Source organism: Priapulus caudatus, unplaced genomic scaffold (genome assembly GCF_000485595.1).
Source record: "Priapulus caudatus unplaced genomic scaffold, Priapulus_caudatus-5.0.1 Scaffold1785, whole genome shotgun sequence".
Classification (NCBI taxonomy): Eukaryota; Metazoa; Priapulida; class Priapulimorpha; order Priapulimorphida; family Priapulidae; genus Priapulus; species Priapulus caudatus.
This window is the reverse complement of record NW_014578846.1, coordinates 27,154-36,328: the sequence shown is the minus strand read 5'-3', so window position 1 is coordinate 36,328 and position 9,175 is coordinate 27,154. Positions and strand designations below refer to the sequence as shown.

Below are 9,175 nucleotides of genomic sequence, written 5' to 3'. Positions count from 1 at the left end.
GTCGTCCGTCCGTCCGTCCGATCGCCGTCAACATTTCGCTTCGCGGTCAACGATAACTCAGGAAAAGCCTTTGGGCCCAAATGTTTGAATTGAGGTATATAGTTGCTACTGCTATGTCCCGCATATTTTAACACGTCTTATTGAAGCCACGCAGTCGTCACGCGTACTTTCCGAGCACGGCAAATTTTTTTGCAAAAATTGGGAATTGCCACTTGAGTCAGTTCGGATTCAACGCGATTTTACTCATTTTTGGTATCGTGAATGAATAAGGCTAGGGGTTTTTGATATTTAAAAAAAAAATTATGCCAAATTAGTTTAGGGTTTGCGCAATTAGTATGCATATCTATGATTAGACACAAATACAGTCTGTCTTGGCGTTCACACTTCGTCTGGGTTCGCTTTTACAAGATTATCATTGACAAATCTCTTAATGCAAAAAATTGGTTTTCCTCTCCACCCTGCCGATAAAACGTCTAGTATTAGTCAGCTAAAGAGTTTAAAAAACATGTCGCGAACCACAGCATAACCGTGTTTATTTCAAACTCGTCACTCCGCCCCTACAAACGGACCGTATAGGCGCCTCTACGGTCACAAATTGTGAATTCATTGTTCGGTTTAAAATTGATTAGTTGCGATATACAGTGGCCCATCGTTTCTATAAATGTAGCGTCAGATCCGCGTTGCTCAATTAAAACTGACTTCTTCTTACTCACTCATTTGTGTCCTTTTTTGTGGTGAGCTACAGCTAGTGTCATTGACACTTTCATTTAGGTATAGGGATACATGTTTATAAAGGACCCATGTAAGGATTTCAGTATTAATTTTGGCAATAACGTAAAGATGCATGTGTGAAAAACTTTCGAGTTTACTTAGTAGCTATTTGTACACATAAGAATTAAGACATTATAAAACTATTTTAAGTCCATCAGTTATTGAAAGGTTTCCTTAATATTTTTCATTCTCACCAAAGTTTCTGTAATTGTTATAATGAACATCTGACGTCTCCATCACCATTTTCTCATTGCATCATTCATACACATGCAGTTACATCTCATTCTCAATTATATACTTACTTAATAAAGCAACGAACATTCAATAATTAAATAGCATTCATTAATAAACATAAAATAATATAATAATCATAACATTGTTTGAATGCATACTATTTCAGTTATTAGTATTTTGATTACAATATATGTCCATACTATGGCAGCTAAAATACCATTTACACATGAAACAGGAGTCACGCATATATTTTTAGCTCACCTTGACATCAAGCTGAGCTATTGCCATGGGTCGTCGTCCGTCGTACGTCCGTCTGTCCGTCCGTCTGTCAACATTTGGTTACGGTCAACGATAACTCAGGAACAGTTTGACCCACATGTTTGAAATTGCGTATAGTTGTTACAGCTATGCTCCCATATTAAACGTCCTATTTTGGAGCACGTCAGTCGACGTACTTTCGAGCCACGCCAATTTTTTGGCAAAAATGGGAATTGCGATTAATCAGTTTAGATCCAACGGATTTTGCTCATTTTTGGTATGTGAATGAATAAGGGCTAAGGGATTTGATATTTTTTTTAAATTATGCAAATTAGGTAGGGTTTGGCAATTATATAGCATATTATCAAGAGTAGATAATATAACATATAGATATATAGATATATAATAGATATGTAGCAGGTTTATGATTTGTATGTTGTTGGATTGAGCAGTAGTTCAATATAATTAATAATAATAATATTTATCATTACCGTTAATAATTATCACGTGTCACGGAAATAATTTGCATGTAATTTACATAAATCGTGTTATTCCACAGTAGCGAATCAGAATCGTTTTTACGTAATCGCGCTAGCCAATCACGGTAGTGGAGTGCATGTTGTGGGAGACTGCCAACCGGAGCAACAGGATGACTCAGTTACTGCTGTTGGGGGAAATGCATTCGGGGGCCGATTCGTAAGACGCCCTGCTGCGTCAGCAAAGCTAACATGAGTAGTCGAGATCTGCAGGGAGTGAAAATGTCTTAGCATCGGCGTGTCGTTACGGGGTGAAGGTGGCGACAGGGACGTTGGTTTTGTGCAGAGTCTCGCCCCCGCTGTCCAAGAGTTGACTGGTGTAAGTCACTGTTCTTCTCGGGTATGAAGGGGTCCACAGGTCCGTAATCACTAACTAAGTGTTGTGTGATCGCGAACCCAGTTCGACAGTTCACGGTGTGTGCGACGAGTGTGGGCCGGACACGATGGCGAGCAGTTGCGTTCTGACAGACTCCTGTCGAGCAATAGGAGACAGTATGTTTTCCTGAGCCTTAGTTCAGCAGATCGCCGTGGCGTCTTGCGCTAGTACCAGACTATACAGCCGGGGCCACCGACGAACACTTCACGCAGGCTCTACACTACAGACAGTGCGAGGCCAACTGCCGTCCTGAACTATGTTGGACATCGCTCGTTCAGTGTACAGGCATGACTCCCGAAACTTTCGCGCACTGGCTCGCCTCGGTTCAGTGTTATGCCAGCCTCCCGACGTGCTTGACATCCGGCCCTCGTCTGATGTGTTGTAGCTGGCTAGAGATATTATAACTCGCCCGGTGAGGCGCGTTGCGTCGATGCAATGTTTGTTATTTCTGGGTTACTTGTAGTATATTGCTGTACGACTGTCAAAGTGCAGCCATTGTAATATTTAAGATTGTGTGTGAACAACGTCCAGTGATGTGTGTGTTGAGATTGCCGACAATAGACCTAGCTGTTTTGATATCTGCGTGCAGTCATATGGCTGGTTTAAACCATTGAGAGTCGTATGTCAGCACGTCATTATTAAGGAGCGAGCATTATGCATAGGCCTAGGCTTACAGCGCTCATAAGATTCATTCGGGATGAAAAGTTGAGGAGTCGCTCCCTAGGCACAGAAGGCAAATTGACTGAGATATCGCTGGTTACCGCATTAGGGTTGTGTTGTGTTTGTGGAAGCCCAGGATATTTTTCACACGCTTAGCCGTTGTGGATAATTCACTTTTTAATATCATACTTCCGATAGGTGGTATTGCGGTCCGGTCTGATCCACGTTACCATCGTTCAGAGCCCGTAACGCGAACATTGTCGCTAATGCCTTTTCCATGAGTTAACTTCGCTCTTTCAAAAAACGCAACCTATGCGAGTGCGATTTTTATTGTTGTTACGTGTCCACAACGGGTCAACAAAGTAAAAAAGATAGGTGGTGGAATGCGAAAGAGGACACGCGAAGAGTGAGTGGTCTAGACTCTCACTGAGGTGCTAGGCGGGGGTCCGCGAAGATACCGGGCATATCCGATATCGCCAAGATATATAGATTATCCCGACTCTTGAGTATTATATAGGCACGCCAGGATAGAGCAAATCAATCTGTGGTGTCACACTTGTCTGGTTCGTTTTACAGAGATGTTCAGTGAGCAATGATTTTAATGCAAATTCCTGCTATGACATATTATATTTATACTATTATTGATTCATATTAATCAGTTGAGCTCATCTGACGTAGTCAGCGTGCAGCCTTGTATGAATGCGCAAGTGATCCGTCCGTCGTGCCCGTGGCGTGCGTGCCGTCAACCAGTCTGGGCCAGCGAAATCTTAAGACGCTCTCGATCGATATTGCGGGCCCACATGGGAGGATTGTCAAAACGAGTTTGGATGTCGAGAGCTGGGGTACAGAAGGTCAAGAGGTCAAAGAGGTGTAAAAGAAAAGGGGAACCATTCAACGTCCTTAACTTAAGGTAATAGGGAGGAATGCGAGATTGCGGACCGAAAGGCCTAAACAGGGCTCGACCTAACGGGGCTCGTGATAGTTGGTGTATAGCATCGATGGTAGGAAAAGCCCATCACTGTCGCGAAATTGGAGGTCAAGAGGTCAATGGGCACAGGGCAGATTTTAGACATTTTCTGAGGACATGGGTCTGACGGAGCGAATTAAAAACTTTTTTTGTTTCGAGTGTGCACCTAGCGATTTTTATGGCATTTTGAAAGGAACCGAATGAAATCTAACTCTTCTAGGCTGACATCGGAAGGAGTAAGGGTGTGCCATAACCGTTTGACGCCCGTCAACAGGAGGGTAACATGGGATGTTGTTGCACTGTCCCTGTTTCAGAAAAGAATTTGACTGCCTAGGTTTTGCTAGTAGAATCTAATACATCGTGGAGTGTATGAGGCTACAATGTCACACGTGGAAAATTTCAAAAAGCTAAATTGTGGTTGAAAGAAGGATTTAGCTCCTTAAAGATCGTATAATTTCTATGGCATTCTGCACCACCCACACACTCGTCAGTATGTTAGCGATGTAACGGTAATTGCCACTGCCCGCAGTGGCTTTACTGCCGAGTGCATGTGCTTTCATTGGTACTGGTGTAGTATTTTGCCTGGCGTTATTGGATTAGCCGAGTGGCCAGCTCCTTATTGCAGGCCTGAATAGGCTTGCGTAGGTAAAGTGGAGTAGAAGATGCTGTACCTAATTCTGTCTTGCAAATAGTTGTATGCTACTACGGTACGATGGGGAGCTCCATTCTTTAATTACGAAGAGCACTTAACAGCGGTAGCGCGGGGCCATCTCGTGGCAAACGTTTTTCATACGATCCCAACGAACATTCCTTTGAGAAGGTTCCTGATACCATCCCTGTGCATTCCACTGTTTCGGCGTGTATGTGAACACATTTGGGACTAACAGGGTTTACTAGAATCCCACCACTCCACCACAGAGTCACCGCAGTAGACGTTAGATGAGCGCTGTCGCTCCGCGGCACTTGTTATTATGATATAATGATTTATGCTAAGAAACATCAAAACGGGTATAGCGCCATCTACCGTCACAAATTGTGATTCATTTTTGTTTATAACTTATTTATAATTTATATATAATATTATTTATTATTTTCACATAAAAAATTACACATAATTATCAAGATTATATAATGGGAGTTCTCCCATATATACTCTTCGTTTCTATATTGTACGTCGATGGTTGCTTAATTAAAACTGATTTCTTCTCACTCACTCATTTGAGTCCTTTTTTGTGGTGAGCTGCAGTGTCATTGACACTTTCATTGTGGTGAGCTACAGTGTCATTGACACTTTCATTTATTATTAATATCAAATAGTACTTAAATTGAAGGTTTTCATATATATTAATTATAAGAAATTATGATACATGTTTATTCCCTAGCTGCTGTTTCTCAAATGGAAACGCTTTTATTTCATTGCTATTTTTAAAACTTTCTACATCATAAATTATCACATTTGCAGGTTTCATACAAGTATACACGTACGCAATTTCCCCATTTTCATTGCTTTAATTGCTTGTACAATGTATTTAGTGGTTAACATTCCTCCTTGTTCATATGTATAGTTAGATGTGCATTAAACATGAATCAATAGATATGCTTTGCAAGTTAATTACATGTATGTCTAAGTGTGCATTTCTGTTGTATTAGAATTAAGAAATCCAGGGAGCAAAAAGACATCCATAAATAAATGATATGACCGAGACTGACTGACCGAGAAGAACCGACACTGCATATCTACCTAAAATACCCCACAATGAATATCATACACACACGTAAAAATCCAAAAAACAAAAAGCACAGGCAGATAGTCGATCGGTTCAGTACAGAATACAAACGCACGCACGATTTTACATAGCTTCTGCATAACATTCATGCATATTATGTAGTATACGGCAAGCGCGTACGAGTGAGCGCGAGATCGATATTCTCAGCTATGTACAAATCACCTATGACCCGATGACGTCATAGGGTTCCAGTGCGTAACAACGAAGTGGTTTATTAAACGACCGTGAAATGTAAAGCATATAGAGTTCTAGCATATAACAGCATATATTGCGATGTATTTGTAACCGTTCATTCCATTTACCTCACCAGCCTTATAAGCAGTAAGGAAATACCGCTCTTGACCCGTGTTCTTCATGGTTCGATGGTTTCTTTGTGTGTTATACTTGTAACTGCCTCAGCAGACTTTTCCTTTGCCGGCTCATGTACAGCTGGCTGTACAGTTATACATTCCCCGGCGGTCATATATGCGCCGTTCAGCAATATAAGTCTAACTACGCGTGACAAATGACATCCAAATCGATCATATTCACGAAGTTGGCCATTGTGTGCAGAACATCACGTTACATGAAGAACTTTAGGCAAAACAACGTCGCCAACATCTTCAACATGACGGCTGTCGACAGTTCCCTTCAACACGACGTAGGTACTGCTGTCATGACGTTCTGTAGCAGCACAGAGCAGAGCAATACGCAGAGGAATGAGTTCAATGTTACGAATAGCCATATAATGCGCATACTCTCTCATACAACATCGTCATCCATTTCTTCATGCAATCACGGTGCGATCTCTCTGATGTTCACATATCAAGTGTTACATAGGACAGGCGTCATGGGGCGCTGTACAAGTTATAGTGAAAACGCCTAAGACCACACGGAAATGGAACCACCGCAAAATCAAAACATTAGCTCTCACCCCCCCCCATCTGTACGACCCCCCCAGCTAAGTCGCGAGTTCCTTCCACGTCCCAAATCTCTGCCCTCTGTGTCCCCCCTAAAATTCCGGACTGTTTGCTGGCAGCTATGGATTCGTGCGCAGGCCTATCCATAGCTGCCAGCGCTGCATACTGTCGTAGGACGTTCCCGCGGTCACGTGTGCCTTGCCGCGGAACTGCGCGCAAGATCCGCGCTCAGCGGTTAGGATCAACACCTCCTTTCGACAACACTTCTCTGGTATCTCGTCTCATCTGGATTTGAGCTCACCAGTGACGATGTAGTGATAGTGGCATCTATTAATTAAGAGACAATTCGACATTTTCGAAGCAATATCAAAGTCGTAATTGGTACGTCATGGGGATATACCATCTCTGCCATGGGTAGCTCTATATATTATAACGTGATACCGTTTCTTATACAATTTCTTATACAAATCCTATTTACTGATGAAATTACATTGTTTAGGTGTTTTAAAACTACCTCATCGGTTGCTATTTAAACATGGAAACACAATAGATATGCAAATATCATGAATCAGTGTTAGTTTTCTGGACATTTGCTGTATTTGTTATGGATTGTTATAGTGATTAGCCATTGTTTTCTATATAATATGTCCCATGAATCAAGAGAAAGGTTAGAAAAATAAATGCTTTTCTAAATACAATACATTTTTCCCCTTCATCCTGCATACCACTTATAGCCACGTGCACGTGCATAGCTTGACAGAGTAGCTAATGCAGTTTATGTTAGCAAAAATATGCTAGCTCTTCAGCTTTTGACCTTCATAGTATACTTTGATATTGCATTAAAGAATTGTACAAGAAAATCTCCTACGAACTGTATATGGTAATATGGTAATTTTGTTTACACAAGGGAATCACCGTGTAAAACCACCATGATTAAACATTGTGCACACAATGGCACACACCAAACTTGAGTATGATTAAAAAAATTATTCATTTATATTAAAAACTCGTTTTTAGAATAATTAAAACAAAATTCATGGTAAATGCAGGCTCCATATTTCAAACTATAGATTTGTTCTTAGATAATCCACTCAAATATTTCAAAAACTATCTGAAAAGAATCTGCAAAATCTATAATGAAACTGAAACATTTCTGTACAAGTTTACTATACAAAATGCAAATATCAGAACTACTATAATTATTTGCAATTTCAAGCATCCATTTCTCTGCTGCTAAAATCCACAGCTTTACCATTAGATCATATAAATCTCTTAAACAAATCTATATACATACGATTTTAGGCATCCCTTAAAGCTATGTAATGAAAGTGTAGTTATTTTTGGTCTGATGTAGAACTTCATGCATTTGTAAATGCATTAAAAGGCATGCACATTTCTCTGCAATCAACTTCACCTATGTACTATAGAATGTCCCAATAGAACTGTGCGACTCACCAAGTTGGAAAGTAACTGTCATCGTTTCTACCAACCTTTCATTCACCACTCGCATCACCACCACCTACTGATGCTTAGTCAGCCTATTATCAGGCAGGATGCAAATGTTACTATGAATACGGAAAGTGACTAAGTAGTACAAACTCGATGTAAAAATTAAAGCCAACCCTCAAAAAGAGGGAGTCCGCGGCAAAATGAGGGCGTCCGCAGTCTGAGGTTTAAAATTTAAAAGATATTAACAATAATGCATGTGCTTATTTTTAAGATTCATACAGTTGCACGTCTGTCAGATTCTCTTTGTGCATTACCTGAAAAAATATGGTAATTCTGTGAGGCCGTGCTCCGAACGAACTAGTTAGTCTGGGAGAATTTTCAGGGATTCACACGGACTCCCTACCCTCAAAATGAGGGAGTCCGCAGTCTGAGGTTTAAAATTTAAAAGATATTAACAATACCGCATGTGCTTATTTTTAAGATTCATACAGTTGCACGTCTGCCAGATTCTCTTTGTGCATTACCTGAAAAAATTGGTAATTCTGTGAGGCCGTGCTCCGAACGAACTAGTTAGTCTGGGTGAATTTTCAGGGATTCACACGGACTCCCTACCCTCAAAATGAGGGAGGACGCACGTACGCACGCACGTGTACTTGCACACGCACGCACGCACGAACGAACGTGTACCTGCACACGCGCGCACGCACGCACGTGTACGTGCACATGCACGCACGCACATGTACGTGCACACGCACGCACTCATGCATGCACGCACGTGTACGTGCGCACTCACGCACGCACGCACATACGCACGCACGTATCGGTATACGTGCACACGCACACACGCACGCACGTATACGTGCACACGCACACACGCACGCACGTATACGTGCACACGCACACACGCACGCACGTATACGTGCACACGCACACACGCACGCACCCACGCACGCACGTATACGTGCACACGCACGCACACACACGCTATACAGGATTTGGCCGTCCTTAATTACAGGAAAGTATAACATATCATACCATATCCAGTAAATTGAACATATTACGAACTAAATTATATATTAAGATATATAATATATGCGCAGCCCACGTTACCGTATTTACTTATTGCAGCTTTCACTGCACATGTACATATGCATGCGAAGAGGAGCAAGCGATTAGGAATATTATCATACCTATAGGCTATTATTATATTATATAATATCATAATACCTATATTATAA

General features: G+C 41.4%; 1 protein-coding gene across 1 annotated transcript in view; it reads right to left on the bottom strand.

Annotated features, from left to right (window-relative positions):
* Nucleotides 1-7,693: 7,693 nt before the first annotated feature.
* LOC106817596 (charged multivesicular body protein 3-like) overlaps nt 7,694-9,175 on the bottom strand; it is a gene marked incomplete at its 5' end in the record, with an annotated part of 28,170 nt that continues 26,688 nt past the window's right edge. The window contains 1 exon segment of the transcript XR_001395079.1: nt 7,694-7,902.